The 21814-nt window shown below is 41.1% G+C and overlaps 2 pseudogenes; one reads left to right on the forward strand and one right to left on the reverse strand.

The window, feature by feature from the left end:
* Positions 1–13614: 13614 nt before the first annotated feature.
* Positions 13615–14390, reverse strand: LOC132226932 (peptidyl-tRNA hydrolase 2, mitochondrial-like; annotated as a pseudogene).
* Positions 14391–18161: 3771 nt separating this feature from the next.
* Positions 18162–19027, forward strand: LOC132226939 (large ribosomal subunit protein uL6-like; annotated as a pseudogene).
* Positions 19028–21814: the final 2787 nt, after the last annotated feature.

Raw genomic sequence — 21814 nt, forward strand, 5'->3', positions numbered from 1 at the left:
TTTTTATTGCTTAAAGCATTACAAAGAGTATTACATATGTCTCCTTTTTTTCCCCCCCTTGACAATCCCCCAGCCTCTCCTACCCCCCAGTGTCTTGTGTCCATTGGTTATGCTTATATGCATGTATACAAATCCTTCGGTTGATCTCTTACTCGCCCCCCCCCCGTCACCCCCTAATCACGCCCCCCAGCCTTCCAGCTGTAGTTTGACAGTCTGTTCAAGGCTGCTCTGCCTCTGTATCTATTTTTGTTCATAAGTTTATAATGGTCTTTTTATTAAATATATTTTATTGATTTTTTACAGAGAGGAAGGGAGAGAGACAGAGAGTTAGAAACATTGATGAGAGAGAAACATTGATCAGCCGCTTCCTGCACATCTCCCACTGGGGATGTGCCCGCAACCCAGGTACATGCCCTTGACTGGAATCGAACCCGGGACCCTTGAGTATGCAGGCCGACGCTCTATCCACTGAGCCAAACCGGTTTTGGCTATAATGGTCTTTATTATCCATAAATGAGTGAGATCATGTGGTATTTTTCTTTCATTGACTGGCTTATTTCACTTAGCATATGCTCTCCAGTTCTATCCATGCTGTTGCAAATGGTAAGAATTCCTTCCGTTTTACAGCAGCATAGTATTTCATTGTGTAGATGTACCACAGTTTTCTAATCCATTCATCTGCTGATGGGCACTTAGGCTGTTTCCAGATCTTCGCTATGGTAAATTGTGCTGCTATGAACATAGGGATGCGTATATCCTTTCTGATTGGTGTTTCTGGTTTCTTGGGATATATTCCTAGAAGTGGGATCACTGGGTCAAATGGGAGTTTCATTTTATTTTTTTTAATGCAACTAACCCACCAGAAAAGAGGGATGAAGGAGGGTAATACTGTTGCTAACTGCTAGCGCCAGACCTTTGGGCCAAGCAAGTTTAAAGGAAACTGTATGGAGCCCTAACTGGTTTGGCTCAGTGGATAGAACGTCAGCCTGCAGACTCAAGGGTCCCAGGTTCGATTCCAGTCAAGGGCATGTACCTTGGTTGCGGGCACATACCCAGTAGGGAGTGTGCAGGAGGCAGCTGATCGATGCTTCTCTCTCATCGATGTTTCTAACTCTCTATCCCTCTCCCGTCCTCTCTGTAAAAAATCAATAAAATATATTTTTTAAAAATAAAATAAAATAAAGGAAACTGTATGGACTGTTAATGCCTCAGATTATTTTTAGCACCAGCTTCCTCATCCTATAATGAGGCTCCTAAGTATCTACCATAGCACAAGTCTTGGATAATTACCCATTTCAAAGTAATCATGATTCGGCACCTCTGCCATGTGAGATTCTTTAGAAGACATTTTCTGACATCCTGAAGGGTAAGTACTTATACCAAGAGAGTCAAATAATTGATTTTTTTTTTCTCTCCCATTACACTTATGGGGAATCTGAAGCTCAGAAAGATTACTTAACTTACCCAAGACACACTATTAGTATTGTCTGCTATAAAATTTGAAATTCCCTTTGATTAAAACTCATGCTCTTCCCACTGCACCAGACTGCCTTTATACTTCCTCCCTGTTGAGTAGAGAGCTCTGTATAAGATTTGTGTAACTAATAAGATGTTCTTAAGTTAAAAACAACTAGTGGAGACTCTGTTTTCTATTTAAAACAATACTACAGTATAAAAATCTCAACATCATAAATTAATGCATTAAAATAGTTGTTCACTTAGCTATGGAAGCATTTCTATTGCAGAATGAATGTTTTGAGCTACAAAATAACTACTAATTTAGTAATGATTTTAAGTAGCTTTGCTTAAAGTGAGAACTTTCCTGTTAAAGCTTCCTTTGTTGTGTTTATTAAAGAGATGGATCAAATACAGTGAAAATCTGATTACCACCTGTCAACTGATGGTTGTTGGTGTCAATTTAACACCAACACGAATCCCTCAATTTGAGGTGCAGCGAAGGAGAAAACCATTCAGTGCAAAACAGCTCGATTTCACTACAGCTCGCTGGGAAAACAGCACAGCTATCCGGCAAGCCCTGTGCTCAGGAAGCCCGTGGGCCAGACTCCTCTCTGGCGAGATAGCTCCGCTCTGTGCCAGTCCGCTCTGTGCTGCTCCGCTCTGGCCTACCCCTGGCCAGCTCTGAAAGGCCCAGAAGGTTGTCTTCACTTTTGAAGGGGAAAGTGCACTCCCCGGCCAGAGGACAGCTGGATTATATAGACGGACGTCCCCACCCTTGTTTCCTGATTGGTCTGTCCTCATACACAGGACTCCAAATCTTCACAGTTTTATTGGTCCAAAGGGTCAGAATAGAGCTGCTCTGGTTGGTGGGAGCTGCACAGCTCCCATTGGATGGGGAAAGCCTCAGTCCTATTGGTTGAAATAGGATTCCAGGCTGACTCAGATGACAGAAGCACAACGCAGGCAGACAGTTCAGTGCAGAGGCAGGTGGTTCAGTGCACGCTTCTTTGTGAAGTGCAGTTTATATGAGAGACCCCTTGTGTAAAAGGGCTGCTAGACTCTGGTGGTGTTGTTTTTTAAATGTGAGCCCAGTTAGCAACTGGTACCCCTTTTTAGTAGGTAGCTTCTTTCTCAGACTCCACACACCCAATCACAAGTGGGATTCATCGTGACAGCTACAGTGAGTAGCATAGTTTTGATAACTTGGGGCAAAATAGAAAAGAGGAGTGGGCAAGGAATCAGGACGGTGTGGGATCTCATCTCGGCCTTCCACTGACTGCCATCGTCAAATTCCTTAAACTCAGTAAATCTAAAGTTCTTGTTCTGTAAAATGCACTATATAATATCTAGCTCCACGCAGCTATAAATCTCTATGCTACATCTAACACATCCACTCACAATGTAGAAGTTTTGGTTAGAGACCACCTTTGAACAGTATTATTTTTTTAAAGGAATTATTTCAAGAATTCATCACTGACACTTTGATTATATCCACATGTTCCAATAATACTGCATTGTATAGCTTAATCAATGAGCAGTCTATCAAGAGCTAGGTATAATATCAGGAATAATGAAAACTACTTCGAAGTTAATGAGCTGACTATCAAGGCTGTCTGTGGAGCCCCTGCTCATCGCTACCTCCCTCCTCATTTCCCACATACCCACCAGTTAAAAATATATTGGTTTCATAACTGAAGGACATTCTATAAAATACCTGGCTTGCACTCTTCAGAAATGCCAAGATCAAAGAAAGGTTGCTAAAACTGTTGTATATTAAAGGAGAGTAAAGAGAGTTGATAATTAAATGCAATGCATGCTTCTGGATTAGATCCTGAACTATGGAGAAAATAGCTATAAAGGATAATCTTGAAATAATTGATAAAATTTGAATATGGGTTATAGATTAAACAATAGTATAAAATCAATAATAAATTTTCTGAGTTTATGACTGCACTTAAATTATGTAGGAGAATTTCTTGCATTTAGCATATATATACTTCTTTACCCCTAAATACTGAAGTATTTAGGGGTAAAGGAGCATGATATCTCTAATGTTCTCAAATTGTTCAGGGGGGGAAATATAATATATATATTGATACATATATGCATATAGAGAGTATATATCTATACATATAAAGACATATGCGTGTCTGTATATACAATTGACCCTTGAACAGCATGGGAGTTAAAGGCACTGACAACCTCCCCAAAACCCCTCCCCCAAAGCCGTAGAAAGTCCAAAAACTTAACTACAGTTGGCCCTGCACTTCGGTGGGTTCAACCAACCGCTGATTGAAACAGTATTTTATACCCCCAAAGTTGGGAATCTGTAGCAGGGAATTTGTGGTTGGGAATCTGAAGATGGGAATGCAAAAATACTGTTTTCCATCCATGGTCGGTTGAATCTGCAGATGGCAAACCTGCAGATACAAAGGGCCAACTGTATTTATTTAAAAAATATCTGAGAAGGAGAACCAAGATGGCGGCATAGGTTAACGCCGGAGTTTGCTGCTTTGAACAACTACTTCAAAAGTGAAACTAAAAGACAGAATGGACATCACCCAGAACCACAGGAATGCTGGCTGAGTGGAAGTCCTACAACTAGGAGGAAAGAGAAACGCATACGGACACTCAGAGGAGGCGCAGTGCTGAAGTCAAATTCTGAGGTGCGGAGTGCGCCGAGCGGGCTGGCAGCAGAGGGCGCGGTTGGCGTTTTCAATCGGGAGGGAGTCGCAGACTCTGAGCTCCAGATACAGGCGAGTCTTTGGGGACCCAGACTCAAACGGGAGAAGCGGGACTGTCTGGCTTCGGTCAGAGCGAGTGCAGCTTTCTCTCCCAGCTTTGCAGCGGGTGCTGGGACTCAGAGAGGCAGAGCCCCTGGGGACAGGACTGAGAGCCGCCATAACTGCTCTCTCTGGCCCACCCTGTTGATCCTGTGCGACCCGCCCTACCCAAGCCCTGCACAGAGGCATTTGCCGGGTAGCCTCAGGCAAAGGCTAGATTAGCACCTCCCTAGAGGACAGAAGTTCTCTCACTGCTGACACAGCTGATTCTCATAGCCACTTGGCCTGGAGGTCAAACCCTCTCTGGTATTAGCTACAACAATCAAGGTTTAACTATAAGACTGCAAACAAAGACCACTAGGGGGTGCACCAAGGAAGCATAACAAAATGCGGAGACAAAGAAACAGGACAAAATTGTCAATGGAAGATATAGAGTTCAGAACCACACTTTTAAGGTCTCTCAAGAACTGTTTAGAAGCTGCCGATAAACTTAATGAGATCTACAAGAAAACTAATGAGACCCTCAATGTTATGTTGGGGAACCAACTAGAAATTAAGCATACACGGACTGAAATAACGAATATTATACAGACGCCCGACAGCAGACCAGAGGAGCGCCAGAATCAAGTCAATGATTTGAAATGCGAGGAAGCAAAAAACACCCAACCCGAGGGGCGGAATGAAAAAAGAATCCAAAAATGCGAGGATAGTGTAAGGAGCCTCTGGGACAGCTTCAAGCGTACCAACATCAGAATTATAGGGGTGCCAGAAGATGAGAGAGAGCAAGATATTGAAAACCTATTTGAAGAAATAATGACAGAAAACTTCCCCCACCTGGTGAAAGAAATGGACTTACAGGTCCAAGAAGCACGGAGAACCCCAAACAAAAGGAATCCAAAGAGGACCACACCAAGACACATCATAATTAAAATGCCAAGAGCAAAAGACAAAGAGAGAATCTTAAAAACAGCAAGAGAAAGAAACCCAGTTACCTACAAGGGAATACCCATACGACTGTCAGCTGATTTCTCAACAGAAACTTTGCAGGCCAGAAGGGAGTGGCAAGAAATATTCAAAGTGATGAATACCAAGAACCTACAACCAAGATGACTTTATCCAGCAAAGCTATCATTCAGAACTGAAGGTCAGATAAAGAGCTTCACAGATAAGGAAAAGCTAAAGGAGTTCATCACCACCAAACCAGGATTATATGAAATGCTGAAAGGTATCCTTTAAGAAGAGGAAGAGGAAGAAAAAGGTAAAGATACAAATTATGAACAACAAATATGCATCTATCAATAAGTGAATCTAAGAATCAAGTGAATAAATAATCTGATGAACAGAATAAACTGGTGATCATAATAGAATCAGGGACATAGAAAGGGAATGGACTGACTATTCTTGGGGGGGAAAGGGGTGTGGGAGATGCGGGAAGAGACTGAACAAAAATCGTGCACCTATGGATGAGGACAGTGGGTGGGGAGTGAGGGCGGAGGGTGGGGCGGGAACTGGGAGGAGGGGAGATATGGGGGGGGGAAAGAGGAACAAATGTAATAATCTGAACAATAAAGATTTAATTAAAAAAAATAAAAAATAAAAAAATAAATTAAAAAAAATATATCTGAGTATTGCCTTGGCCGGTGTGGCTCAATTGGTTGGAGCATTGTCCCATACACCAAAAGGTGGTGGGTTCCATTCCCAGTCAGGGCACATACCCAGGTTGCAGGTTCAATTGCCAGTCAGGGGCATGTGTGGGAGGCAACCAATTGATGTTTCTCTCTCATCTCTCTCTCTCTCTTTCTCTCTCTCTCTCTCCCTCACTTCCTCTCCCTAAGATTCTATTAACTATATAATGGGTAAAGACCTTCTATTTTCTATACTCAACAGTGCATCATCCCAACATATATCCTTCCTTCTGCGAATAATATCCTCCTATATCTTAGATGTGCCCTTCCCTCCACTCCTTTTTGCCCTGACTCCAAGTACTTTATCCCTATTCCAGCCATGTGATGGCTACCATGTCCCTGCCCCGTGGCTAATAACTGACAACTGATTGGCCCATATGTAAACACCTGACCCAAGATGAGCCAATCTAAGAATTTCTTCATGATTTTTGCTGGGTCACACAGGAAACCTAAATCTGTTACTCTTTGGTTGTTGTCTTAGCTTGGATCCTCTCACCCCCCCCCCCCCAAAAAAATATTCTGAACCAATGATTTAGGTATAAGTAGTTTATTTGGGAGATGATCCCTGGGAGCATGGTAAGAGAGTTGGAACTAAGTCAGGGAAAGGAAGGAAGCAATAATAAAAGGTGTTGAGTCCTGCTGAGGCCTATAAAACAAAACTCAGAATTATCCCCACCAAAGAATGAGGAAGTGAGGTACTTATGCACCAATTCCCATCCCTTTCTGGCTGAAGGTTACTCCTGGGTATATTAACTGCCTGGTACCTTTTTAAAATATATATATATATATATATATATATATATATATATATATATATATTATTGATATTTTACAGAGAGGAAGGGAGAGGGATAGAGAGTTAGAAACATCGATGAGAGAGAAACATCAATCAGCTGCCTCCTGCACACTCCCCACTGGGGATGTGCCTGCAACCAAGGTACATGCCCTTGGCCGGAATTGAACCTGGGATCCTTGAGTCCGCAGGCCGACGCTCTATCCACTGAGCCAAACCGGTTAGGGCCTGCCTGGTACTTTTGGCCCAGTCCCACCTGCTATCCCAGCTCACTCCCCTAGCCACTGTCCTCAGGCAGAAAGATGCAGGTGCTTGAGGTAGGAAGCCTGGGACAGATAGAGCAATTCCCCAAGTGTAGGAGACATTGCAGGTGGGCCAGGGAGACAAACCAGGGCAGCAACAGCATGTGGTACAGAGGTGAATGGTGGAAATTTTAGGGAGTTGTCAGTGACTGTGCCTCCTGCCGCATGGAGTCTGGTCTACCGTTTAAGAGAAGGAAGTCAGCTTGCTGATGAAGAGACGATGTAGTAGCAGCTGGAAGTCCTGGTTCCAGCTGTTCTTAAGGCCCAGGTCCCGGCTTTGTCTGTTCAACCCTGTCTAAGATTCAGTGAGCAATTAAAATCATCTTTGTATCTCAATAAATTTGAGTTGGGTTTCTGTCATGTAGCCAAAAAACAAAACAAAACAAAACAAAAAAAACACCTGACAATTAAACTTACTGTGATAACATCTATATTCCCATAATGAGATATCAATACCTTCACCCTAAAATCCCATTATATAAATGTGATCAGAGTAACAATTATGAGAACTTTAACACTAATTTCTGTATTTCCCTCCTAATTTCTGTATTTTCCTCTGTAATAGAGTATTGCTTTATTTATCTCTAAATTGAGCCACTTAAAGATTTTCTCAAATATTTTTTCACTGGTATTGTATACATTTTTTGTACAAACACATAAGACTTAGTAAAACATTCTCCATCTACTTGAGGATAATTTTGTGAAAAAATAGTATTCAATTATTTTTTTATCTCTAGAAATGACTTTAAATTTTTAAAAATGTGTTTATTAGGTATAAATTTTACAGTAACTGAAAAAAATATATTGTATTAAAAAATCTAAAAGGAAGCAAAATACAATTTAGCTTAAAACAACAACTCAAATAATTTATTTTGGAAGGCAGGAAACAAGAACATATTTCCTGATACTGAGACAGCAGTGTTTTGAGACCTAAGGAAGATAAATGATTTTAATGTGCAGTTAAGTTGAAAAAAAAATATCATGATATATGTAACACACACACTCTTTATAGACAACCCATTAAAAACATTCCCCAGAACACATTTTTACATTCTCATGTTGTTTTCCTCTTGGAATTTACACTGCAGAAGCACATATGAGATATATGCTGGTTAAGATACAGCCAAATCCAGGAACCGGAATGCAGATTGTGGGGTGACTGCCCTCACTCTTCTTTCATAACACACACTGGCTATTTAACTATGAAGAATCTATTGTTCAGACTCATTTTTCCTTCCTAGAATAATATTGCATATCATTATATAAAATATTGTAGTATAGAAGATATACCGTAAAAGTAATACTTATAGATATTAACAATTTAAACAAGGAGCTGTTCCATGACATTTTCACAAACCAGCCATCCTTTCCTCTTTAGTTTTCATCTTATCTCTCATTGAATATGTGTTTATATAAACAGAAAATTGAAAATGTGCTTGATTTTGAAAATAAGAAATAGTCTTACTAGATATCAAAGCAGTTATCTGAGTAACTTTTTTGAAAGACAACTTAAAAGCAGAATGTTTACCTTAATTATCCAGATAGCTCTCAACTTTATAATCCATTCTGTTGGAATAGAAATTACCCCAAACTAATTTTATTATATTGTTCTTTGAATGGTGAATGAGAAAATTAATGCCTATTTCTTGCTTTCTAGACAACCAATGCAAACATGATTTTCACTTCTTTTATTTTCCACTCCCTGGTGCTAGTCACCTAGATATCTCTTTTGGAAAACAGTATAGTGTGCTATTAAACATGAGAGTTCTGGAATTATAATTAATTAGTTAATTAATCTCTATGTACCTCAGTTTCCACATACATAAACTGGGATAGTAATAATACCCAATTCATAAAGTTGTAGTAAAGACCAAATGAGTTAAATCTAGTAAAACATAAAGTAATTGAAAGCGTATGTCTTGCCCTACAAGCAGTTCTCAACCTGTGGGTCACGAACAATGAAAATACATCCTGCATATCAGATATTTACATTATGATTCATAACAGTAGCAAAATTAGTTATGAAGTAGCAACGAAAATAATTTTATGGTTGGGGGTCACCACAACATGAGGAACGTGGCATTAGGAAGGTTGAGAACCACTGCAACCGGTTTGGCTCAGTGGATAGAGCAGGGGTGGGCAACCCCTGGCACGCGTGCCAAACATAGCACGCCAGTAACTTTTGTTGGCACGCGAAACCCTCTCTTATAATCTTCCATTTACAATTTTTTTCTTAATATCGACTTTTTTATTTTTCAGGTAAATTCAGAGTAGGTACATCTTAGATAAATAAATAATTTTACATAACAAGTTATCTTAAAGACCATAGACATGGATTGACAAGAGAGGGGAAGAGCAATTTCTATGCCTCTGCCTTAACTCTCCCTGCCTTCCTAGATCCAACCAGTGTTATGGTTTCATCCACATACGCTTGTGAATCTTTGTGCTTAGTGATGAATTTTGTTAAGTCTCATAATAGGAGTAGCCTGACAGATGAAAATAGTAGCTCGTGCATATCTCTGAAGGTCACGAAATAAAAACCTGATGTAAAATCTGTCATCAGTGATGCAGCAGCAAAAGTCCCACTGATAATATCAAATGGAGTCATAAAGTTTTCTGTCAGAACATCAGTGTACATGTATACATTAAAAAATAAATGTATTTTTCATCATATACTGTGTTTTTGTCACTCGCATGAATTTTATTATTTCTTCAAGGTTCTTCACATACGTACACCTTAAGAGATATCAAGTAGGCGTAACATGTTCTCAAAAAATTAGGGTTGGCATGCAGAAGAATTTTGAGTCAGAGATTTTGCTGGTTTTGGCACGCACTCACAAAAAGGTTGCCTACCCCTGGGATAGAGCGTCGGCCTACAGACTGAAGGATTCCAGGTTCGATTCCGGTCAAGGGCATGTACTGTGGTGGTGGGCACATCCCCAGTGGGGGGTGTGCAGGAGGCAGCTGATCGATGTTTCTCATCGATGTTTCTGACTCTCTGTTCCTCTCCCTTCCTCTCTGTAAAAAATCAGTAAAATATATTTTAAAAAAAGAAAGCATATGTCTTGAAGAGGTATCTGTATAGCTATCTGTATAGCCACATTGTTCATAATGGCCAAAAGGCAGAAGCAATCCAAATGCCCATAGATGGAGGAATGGATAAACAAAATGTGGTATATACATACAGTGGTATACTTTTCAGTCTTATAAAAAGGAAATTCTGACACATGCTATAACACAGATGAACCTTGAGGACATTCTGCTCAATAAAATAAGCCAGTCAGAAAAAGACAGATACTACCTGATTTCATTTATATGAAGTATCAAGAGGAATCGAATCAAACTCTAGAAACAAAGTAGGATGGTGGTTGCCAGAGGCTGGGGGAGGGGGACAGGGAGTTGCTGTTTAATGGCTATATAGAGTTTCAGTTTTGCAAGATGAAAATGTTCTGGGGATCAACTGCACCACAACATGCATGTACTTCACACTATTGAACTGTACACTCACGCAAAATGTTTAAGGTGTTAAATTTTATGTGTATTTTACAATTTTTTTACATGAAAACAATAAATGGAAAAGAAAATTTTTAAATAAAAGATGATACTTTACTTTTAAAAAAAACACTTAAAGTGCATGGCATAGAGAGCTTCAGTAGAAAGAGGGTATTGTCTTTTATTTTTCTCTTTCTTTTTTATTCTCTGAATGAGGACCATGCTCTTTTATATGTTCTGTGATCTCACCTAGGTATTTAATCAACATGGGAAGATTTTCTGGGTTCAAACGGAAACAAGCAATTGACTTTTTTCTGGGTTGTTCAGGGGGCCCTGGGTGAGGACAAGCCCTGTGGGGAAGGAAGTGCCTGGAATCAGATATCCAAGCAAGGATCAGAGCACAAGTGTTGAGCTCTCTGTGGGGTGGCACTGGGAACGCTGGCAGCCAACCAGTTAGCTGTTTATGTAAATGAAGAGGAGCTATTCCAGAATCTCATCCCTGGTCCAGCAGTGGGTCACTGTAAACTCTCTACAGGCCATAAAGGGGGATTAAGAGGTGGTCAATTCAAGCACAAGAAGAATAAATAATATCCATCAGACCCAGGGCATTCAAGGCTCCCATCTACCACTTTTGACAGCAGGGAACTGCCGGGACCTGAGCGATGCTGAGTGCTATACTATGACACAAAGTTGAAAGAGCACAATAAAGAAATCTAATCATCGGGGAAGGGGCTATAAATTCCAAATACCTTGGAGTACACTTAACAAGCAATCTGCAGTGCTGACATAAAGAAAAATACAAAATTTTACTGAGGAATATAAAAGTGCTCCTGAATAAATGGAGTAAAATACCTCGTTCTCAGATGAGAATAATTAGTATTATAAAATATGTAATCTCCTACATTTTATTAAAAATTAATGTAACTCCATTTAATGTTTCAATTCCAAATCACATAACAAAAGAATAAAGAATGGAATTAAAACTCTTAAGCAAAACTAACTGAATGTAGTTATGGCATAATACTAAACAGATAAGTAAATTAAACAAATTCTAAAATCGGTGATACATCCAAGAATATATAAGGATTTAGAATTAGTGATGCACTTTTAGAATCAATACAAGAAGAGTAGATTTTTTAAAATCCTCACCTGAGGATATTTTTCCCATTGATTTTTTTAGAGAGAGTGGAAGGGAAAGAGGGAGGTACATGCCCTTGACAGAGAATCAAACCTGGGACACTTAGGTACCACTGAGTCACAATGGCCAACACAAGAGTAGATTTTTAAAAATTGGCTGCTTTAAAATATTGTTAACACTGGAAAAATACAATTAGAGTCTTTACTTAACACCATATACTAATATATATTTGTATATTTCAATATGGATTCAATCATCCTATATAATAAAAGGGTAATATGCAAATAGACCAAACAGCGGAACAACAAGTCACTATGACGTGCACTGACCACCAGGGGGCAGACACTCAATGCAGGAGCTGCCCCCAGTGGTCAGTGTGCTCCCACAGGAGGAGCTCCGCTCAGCCAGAAGCCAAGAAGCCAGGCTCAGGGCTGGCGAGCGCAGCAGCAGTGGCAGGAGCCTCTGCCTCGTCTGCAGCAGCGCTAAGGATGTCCAACTGACGGCTCACCATTAGTTGGACATCCCCGAGGGTTCCCGGACTGCAAGAGGGCTCAGGCCGGGCTGAAAGATCCACCTCCACCGCCCCTTCCCCCCAGCCCCATGCACAAATCTCATGCACTGGGCCTCTAGTGTATCATAAAAATGCAATCAGCCCTGGCCAGTGTGGCTTGGTTGGTTGGGGCATCATCTCATACATCAGAAAGTGGCAACTTGCCGAAACCGGTTTGGCTCAGTGGATAGAGCGTCGGCCTGCAGACTGAAGGGTCCCAGGTTTGATTCCGGTCAAGGGCATGTACCTGGGTTGTGGGCATATCCCCAGTGGGAGATGTGCAGGAGGCAGCTGATCGATGTTTCTCTCTCAACGATGTTTCTAACTCTCTATCTCTCTCCCTTCCTCTCTGTAAAAAATCAATAAAATATATTTAAAAAAAAAAAAAAGAAAAAGAAAATGGAAGGGAAATAAAAACATTCAAAAAAAAAAAAAGTGGCAACTGATCCATGTTTCTCTCTCACATTGATCTTTCTCTTTTTCTCTCCCTCTCCTTCTCCTTCTCCCTCTCTCCCACTCTCTTCTTCTCCCTCTCTCTCTCCCTTCCATTCCCTCTAAAAGTTAATGAAAAAATATGCTCAGGCGAGGATTAACAACAACAACAAAAAAGCAGCCAATGAATGCATAAAAAAATGGAAAAACAAACCCTTCCTCTCTCTGTCTAAAATCAATCAATAAATATTGTTTTTAAAAGAACTCAAGTGACCAACATAACTTTGAAAAATGTTCACATGCATTACAATTTAGAACATGCAAATAAAATGAGATGTGAGTTTAGCCCATCAAATTGTAAAAATGATAGCACAAGTGCCAATGAGAGTTCAAGAAAAGGGGCACTTCCAATACCTGAAAATGTAAACTGATTAATCTTTCAAGGAGCAGTTTGGCAATCTGCTTCCAACATATACAAAAACATTTAGACCTTTTTTACCCAGCTCCCACCGTCAGAAAGATGTGAGGAAATAATGAGAACTGGGTGGAGGGAGCAGGAATGGGGTAGAAGGGGTCAATGGGTGAAAAGAAGAGGGCAGATGTAATATTTTCAACAATAAAGATAAATTTAAAAAGTAATGAGAACTTCAATATCTAGAAATATTATGAACTATGTAACCTGAAAATATGAGATATTTTTTCTATTGCAAAACTCCCAAAAATGTTGCATTTAAAGTAAACTTCTTTTTTAAATGCGGGGGGGTGGGGGGGAGAATGAGGACAGGGGAGGAGGAGTGGGGGGAGAACAGTAAAACAAAACGATTTGCTTATGAGCTAAGACTTCGGCAGTCCCAGAGGGGTTCGTTTGTATCAATAATCAGAAGGCTTTTTTGAAGGGAGTGGGGACCTCAGTCATTGTCATTAAAATTTAATGGTTTCAAACATTTGTGGTGGTAGGACCATCATCATACAAAACTCTACCTAGTAAAGCTTTAGGTGGTTGGTGACTTTGCTGGTTAGATAGCTGGTCCCAATCCCTAGGAGAGTTTGAGAGCCTGGTGCAATCTGAGTACCTGGAGCATCTTGGATTAAATGTACAGCCAGTCCCAGCATTTTCCCATGGGTCATTAGCTCAGTTTCTTCATTTGACCACCACATTGGGCTGGCCACATTATTCCTATTGTTTGAGCAACTCAGGGTTTCTACTATGAATTTGCTTGTAGGCCGAGACAGCAACACGAGAACCCTGGGCAGCCACTTTTCCTTTCCCATCATAATGTGTATATGTATATGTATATGTATATGTATATGTATATGTATATGTATATGTATATGTATATGTATATAAAAGATTCATTTCAGAGAGGAAGGAAGGAGAGAGAGATAGAAACATCAACGATGAGAGAAAATCATCGATCAGCTGCCTTCTACACTCCTCCTACTGGGGATCTAGCCCGCAACCCGGGCATGTGCCCTGACCAGGAGTCAAACCATGACCTCCTGATTTATATAGGTCGACACTCAACCACTGAGCTACACTGACTAGGTGCCTTTCCCATCTTTTTAAGTCAACTACAAGAAGCATTTTGTATCCCCCACTCTCCTAAGTTGATTGCTTCAGCTCCATTCTCTGTCTCTCTGACTGAGCTTTTGGGATCATCCCAAAGCATACACAGAGGCCCCAGTCCAGGCACACACTACAAACCACTCCGGCAGCCAAAGCTGAGTGCACCTGGATGAGTAAAATATCCCATAACCAGAGAGAAACCAAGATGGCGGCATAGGTAAACACCAGAAATTGCTGCCTCGCACAACCACTTCAAAAATACAACTGAAAGACAAAACAAACATCATCCAGAACCACAGGAAGGCTGGCTGAGTGGAAATTCTACAACTAGAAGGAAAGAGAAAAGCACGCTGAGACTCAGAGGAGGTGCAGAAGTAAAGTGCAGAGGTACAGAGGCGCATGTGGAAAGGGCTGGCAGCTGAGGATGCGGCGCACGTGGAATGGGCTAGAAACTGAGGACACGGTTGTCTTTTTCAATCAGGAGGGAGTCTCAAGCTCCCGACTGCTCTGAACTCCAGTTCTGGGCAAGTCTCTGGGGACCCAGACTCATACAGGAGAAACTGGACTGTCTGGCATTGGTCAGAACTCGAGGGCGGCTTTCTCTCAGAGGTACTTGCAGCGATTACTGGGACACTGAGAAGTGGGGCCTCTTAGGGTAGGACTGAGGAGCAGCCATAGCTGCTTGCTCCGCCCTGTTGATCCCCAGAGACCCCTCCCCGCCCAAGCTGTGCGAAGAGGCTTTTGCATATGAAAGGCCTGGCCCTTTGCAATCTGAAAATTACCTAACAAACTGCAGCTGGGTCAGAGAGACCCAGAACATCCAAAAGAAGGCCCAAGGCCCCACAGCAGCTTGCATTGCTTCACAGCTGAGCTCCTGCTGGGTAGCCTCAGGCAGAGGCTAAATTAGCACCTCCTTAGAGATCCAAGAGCCAGTGTACCCAGTGGTCAGAGTAGGACCATCCAGATTACAACTCCTCAGATCCATAAGGGACACACTCAGGGGGGCCAGACTCAGTAAGCACCAAAGCCCCACTGAAGCAAGTCTTGCCCCAGAAGGGTGTCTCCAGCACAGAAGTTCTCCCACTGCAGACACAGCTGATTCTCACAGCCAATTGGCCTGGAGGTCAATTCCTCCCAGTGATACCTACAACAATCAAGGCTTCACTACAACAAGACTGTGCACAAAACACACAAAGGGGGTGCACCAAGAGTGTCTACCTCAGGTAATTGGGGAGGCTGAGCCACTGGGCCCTATAGGACACCTAGCACAGAAAGCCACTCTATCAACACAGGGAAACATAAAAAATTCAGAGACAAAGAAACAGGTCACAAATGACAGAAATGGAGGAAAGCAAACTACTGGATATAGAGTTCAAAACCACAGTTATAAGGGTTTTCAAGAATTCTCTAGAAACCGCCGATAAACTTAGTGAGACCCTCAAGAAATCTAGTGAGACCCTCAAGGGTATGAAAAAGGACCAACTAGAAATTAAGCATACACTGACTGAAATAAAGAATATTATACAGACTCCCAACAGCAGACTAGAGGATCATAAAGATCAAGTCAAAGATTTGAAATACGAAGAAGCAAAAAACACCCAAACGGGAAAACAAAAAGAAAAAAGAATCCAAAAATATGCAGATAGTGTAAGGAGCCTCTGGGACAACTTCAAATGTACCAACATCCGAATTATAGGGGTGCCAGAAGAAGAGAGAGAGCAAGATATTGAAAACCTATTTGAAGAAATAATGACAGAAAACTTCCCCTACCTGGTGAAAGAAATAGACTTACAAGTCCAGGAAGTGCAGAGAACCCCAAACAAAAGGAATCCAAAGAAGACCACACCAAGACACATCATAATTGAAATGCCAAGAGCAAAGGACAAAGAGAGAATCTTAAAAGCAGCAAGAGAAAAACAGTCAGTTACCTACAAGGAAGTACCCATATGACTGTCAGCTGATTTCTCAACAGAAACTTTGCAGGCCAGAAGGGAGTGGCAAGAAATATTTAAAGTGATGAATACCAAGAACCTACAACCAAGACTACTTTATCCAGCAAAGCTATCATTCAGAATTGAAGGTCAGATAAAGAGCTTCACAGATAAGAAAAAGCTAAAGGAGTTCATCACCACCAAACCAGTATTATATGAAATGCTGAAAGGTATCCTTTAAGAAGAGGAAGAAGAAGAAAAAGGTAAAGATACAAATTATGAACAACAAATACACATCTATCAACAAGTGAATCTAAAAATCAAGTGAATAAATAATCTGATGAACAGAATGAACTGGTGAATATAATGGAATCAGGGGCATAGAAAGGGAGTGGACTGACTATTCTCAGGGGGGGGGAAGGAGTGTGGGGGTGCAGGAAGAGACTGGACAAAAATCGTGCACCTATGGATGAGGACAGTGGAGGTGTGGTAAGGCAGAGGGTGGGGTGGGAACTGGGTGGAGGGGAGCTATGGGGGGAAAAAGAGGAACAACTGTAATAATCTGAACAATAAAGATTTAATTTAAAAAAAATATATCCCATAACCAAGGATTTGGAGACCATCAACTACCTCTCCTCTGCCTCACTCATGTCTTTAGGTTCTTCTTCACTTCTGAGTAGTGAACATGCCTCTGAAGAGGCTTTGTTTTATTTTTTTTTTAATGTATTTTTATTTATTTCAGAGAGGAAGAATGAGGGGAGAGAGAGAGAGAGAAACATCAATGATGAGAGAGAATCATTGATCGGCTGCCTCCTGCACACCCCTTACTGGGGATTGCGCTGGCAACCAGGGTATGTGCCCTTGACTGGAATTGAACCCGGGACCTTTCAGTCCACAGGCTGACGCTCTACTCACTGAGCCAAACCAGCTAGGAGCATTTGTAGATTTATTTTAATCCATAGAGTAGTATTTGATACATACTGCTCTGCACCTTGCTTTTTTTATTTTAGTTTAATTTATTTCATTCCTGCTTATAAGGAACTTTCTCATTCTGTTTTACCAATTTCACTAATCTCCTAAAGAAAGGCATTTAGATTGTTGCTAGTATTTAACTGCTACAAATAAAACTTCAGTGAATAACATTGAACATAGGTCATTTTGCACTTACATAAGTAGGTCTGTAGGAAAAACTTCCAAGAAGTAGAATTGCTATGTAAAAGGATATAGCAATCACATGCATATAGTTAAAGTATCTTTCCTAGCTGTTGCACCAGTCCACACATTTGCCATCTATGGGGGAAACTACCTATTTCCCCAAACTCATGCCAATATAGTGTTTTATGAAATGTGGAGTCATTTGCCCATTAAAGAGTCGAAAATAGTATTAGTGGTGCTTTCATTTGAATGTTTCTTTTTATGAGTAATGTTGAGTATCTTTTCTTAGAGGCAATTATATACATACTAGAGGCCCAGTGCACGAAAATCGTGCATGGGGATGGGGAGGTCTCCTCAGCCTAGCCTGCACCCTCTCCAATCCGGGACCCCTCAGGGGACATCCAACTGCCGGTTTAGTCCCGATCCCCACGCAGCCTGCTGTTCAGTCGTTTGGTCTTCCCTCACTAACCTCCCTGCCGGCCTGGTCTCCCCACGCAGCCTGCTGTTTGATTGTCAGTCCAGTTGTTTCAGTTGTGATGGACCCTGGCTTTTTATATATTAGGATATATTTTATGATTTGCTCATACTCATTATTCACTTTTCAGTTGTGTTTTTGATCTTTTCCTTATTGACTTGAGGAAGATTTTCTATTAAAGGAATAAGCCCTTTGCTTATTATTTAAAAGTATTTTTCAGTTTTCTTTCATCTCTCTTTTAACAGTGTTATTGAGATATAATTGATGTACAATAAACTACTTATACTTAAAAAGTACTACTTGGAAAGTTTTTAACAGTTTTATTGGAGTACAATTGACATGCAATAAACTATCATATTTTAAAAATACAGTTTGGCTCTTTGCTGCATCTACTGCAAGGATGAAGACCATTGTCAGCAATTGGACTATGGACATCCCAGAAAACGTGGACAGCACTCTAAAGCAGTGATGGTGAATCTATGACACACGTGTCAGAGGTGACATGCGAACTCATTTTTTTGGTTGATTTTTCTTTGTTAAATGGCATTTAAATATATAAAATAAATATCAAAAATATAAGTCTTTGTTTTACTATGGTTGAAAATATCAAAAAATTTCTATATGTGACACAGCACCAGAATTAAGTTAGGGTTTTTCAAAATGCTGGCACGCTGAGCTCAAAAGGTTCGCCATCACTGCTCTAAAGGGAAGCACAGTTACTGTGAAGGGCCCCAGAGGCACTCCGTGGAGGGACTCCAACCACATCAATGTAGAACTCAGTTTCCTTGGAAAGAAAAAGAAGAGGTTTGGGGTTGACAAATGGTGGGGAATAGAAAGGAACTGGCCATGGTTCACACTGTCTGCAGTCATGCACAGAACATGATCAAGGGTGTTACACTGGGCTTTTCACAAGGTGAGGTCTGTGTATGCTCACTTTCCTGTCAACATTGTTACTCAACAGAATGGTTCTTTTGTTGAAATCAGAAATTTCTTGAGCGAAAAATACATCCGCAGAATTCAAATTAAAACAGGTGTTGTTTTCAGTATCTCAAGCTCAAAAAGATGAGTTGATTCTTGAAAGAAATGACATTGAACTTGTATCAAATTCAGCTGCTTTGATTCAGCAAGCCACAACAGTTACAAACAAGAATATCAGAAAAATTTTGGATGGTATCGATGTTCCTGAAAAAATAACAGTTCAGCAGGCTGATGAATAAGACCCAAGTTGTCCAACTATAGAAACTACAAGATGCCGAATGATTCGTCACACTTATTTGCAATATTTAAAGATGCAATAAAATCCACATATTGATTTGGGAGGGGAATAAATGAGTGAAATAAAATGCAGTTTGGTAAAATTTTATCTATGCATACTCATTAATTAACACCACAATTAAAATAATAAACATATTCATCACCCCCAAAAGTTGTGTGTATGTGTCCGCCTCTTTTGCTCCTCTCAGTCTCCCATCCCATCCCCCAGACAACAACAGGTCTGCTTTCTGTCACTACTAGTTGGCTTACATTTTCTGTAGTTTTATGTAAACTGAAACATGCTGTATATACTCTTTTTTTGTCTGGCTTCCTTCACTCTGCATAATTATTATGAGATTCATTTGATGTTGTATCAATAGTTACTTTTTATTATTGAGTAGTATTCCACAATTATCTCAAATGATTTTCAAATGGACTCAGAAAAAATATATGTGTGCATATATATATATATATATTAGAGGCCTGGTGCACGAAATTCATGCACTGGAGGTGGGGGGGGGGGGTCCCTCAGCCTGGCCTGTGCCCTCTCACAGTCTGGGACCCCTCAGGGGATGTCCATCTGCTGGCTTAGGCCCACAGGGAGTGGGCCTAAGCCAGCAGGCAGATATCCCTCTCGCAGTCCAGAACCCCTCTCTCCTACTGCCCACCTCCTTGCTGCTCCCTACCACTTGGCTCTCTGCTCCTTAGTGCTGCCACCGAGGCTCCTGCCACCGCCGCTGCACTCGCCAGCCGTGAGCCCAGCTTCTGGCTGAGCGGCACTCCCCCTGTGGGAGTGCACTGACCACCAGGGGGCAGCTCCTGCATTGAGCGTCTGCCCCCTGGTGGTCAGTTCATAACAACCAGACATTCCATGGTTCAGTCAATTTGCATATTAGGTTTTATTATATAGGATATATATATACATACACACACATACACACACATACATTCAAAGAGAGAGAGAGGCCACTGAGCAGGACACTGTGATATAACCTCTGGAACCCATTCTGCTTCTGTGCAAAGAACAGTTCCCCTGTGTAGACTCCTTGTCAGTGAGAAGAAGGTGATCACATGGCCCACATATATGCAACCTGCCAGTTCATATCCAAAGCTCTGGTTTCCTACCAGAAATGTGTGGATGAGGCAAGGGTCAGGGAGAGGGGGCTGCAAGTCTGGCGCTGAGTCATACCTGACTTGCCAAAACTAGGCAGCCATTTTCTCCTGAAGAGAGAGCTCCTCCCTACAGTCTCCAGGCAACCAGTGTAGCCACACGCAGACTACACCCTGAGTGGTACAAAGGATACAAAAAAATCTGAATAGGCCTAAAGAGAGGCCTTTCGGTCCCAGCAGCAGGAAGCTGAGAAGTGGCAGACAGTACGGAAGATGGGGTCCTAAACCAGCCCTCACGGGGAATTAAGACTCAGCAGAAAGGAACAACATTTCACTTTTTCATTTTTACTTTATTTTATTTATTTATGTTTATTCTTTAATTTATTTTATTGAAATTTTACAGAGAGGAAGGGAGAGAGATAGAGAGTTAGAAACATCGATGAGAGAGAAACATCGATCAGCTGCCTCCTGCACACCCCCTACTGGGGATGTGCCCACAACCAAGGTACATGCCCTTGACTGGAATCGAACCTGGGACCCTTGAGTCGCAGGCTGACACTCTATCCACTGAGCCAAACCGGTTAGGGGATTTTTATTTTATTTTATTTTATTTTATTATCTCTTTTTTCTTTATTTTCTATTTATCTTCGCATTATTTTTTCATCATTCTAATTTTTTTATTTTATCCTTTTGTTTAATTGGTTTTTTTATTTTTTATTATTTTTTTCTTCTCTTTCTCTTTCTTCTTATCCACTCATCCTCTTTCAACTTCCTCTATACTGAACTGAGGTCCTCCCATATTCATGCAATATTTTAGTCTTACGTTCTGTATATAAGCTTGGACTCTACAGATTCTGCCCTCACCCTCTTTACTGAGTATTTGGTGTTTATGTTTTGGTTTATCTGTTTGTTCTCTGGCATTTTCTCTCCATATATATTTTTTTCCCTTTTTCTTCCTTTTTCTTCTTTTTCTTTTCCATGGATGGAACTGGAGAGCATTATGCTAAGCAAAATAAGCCTGTCAGAGAAAGATAAATATCACATGATCTCACTCATTTGTGGAATATAATGAACAACATAAACTGACCAACAAAAACAGATCCAAAGACAGAGAAGCATCGATCTGATCTTCTAACCTCAGAGGGAAGGTAGGGGAGGGTGGAGGTAAGTGGGAGAGATCAACCAAAGGACTTGTATGCATGCATATAGGCCTAACCAATGGACACAGACACCAGGGGGGTGAGAGCATGAGTGGGAGGTTGGGGAGCGGTGGGGTGGATAAGGACACATATGTAATACCTTAATCGATAAAGAAAAATGAAAGAAAAGAAAGGATGAGCTATATGAACCTTTATCTCTTTTAGAGATAAATGCTGAATATCCAAAAATGAAATAGTATGATGTCTGGATTTTTATTCAAAACTAGAGGCCCAGTGCACAAAATTCATGCACTGAGGGGGGCGGTGTCCCCTCAGCCCAGCCTGCACCCTCTTCAATCCAGGACCCCTCAGGTCTAAACCAGCAGGATCGGGCCTAAACCAGCAGTCAACATCCCTCTCACAATACGGGATAACTGGTTTCTAACTGCTCACCTGCCACCTGCCTGATCACCCCTAACTTCCCCCCCTGCCAGCCTGGTTGCCCCACACAGCCTGCTATTTGGTTGTTTAGTCGCCCCTCATTAACCCC

Source organism: Myotis daubentonii, chromosome 1 (genome assembly GCF_963259705.1).
Source record: "Myotis daubentonii chromosome 1, mMyoDau2.1, whole genome shotgun sequence".
NCBI lineage: Eukaryota > Metazoa > Chordata > Mammalia > Chiroptera > Vespertilionidae > Myotis > Myotis daubentonii.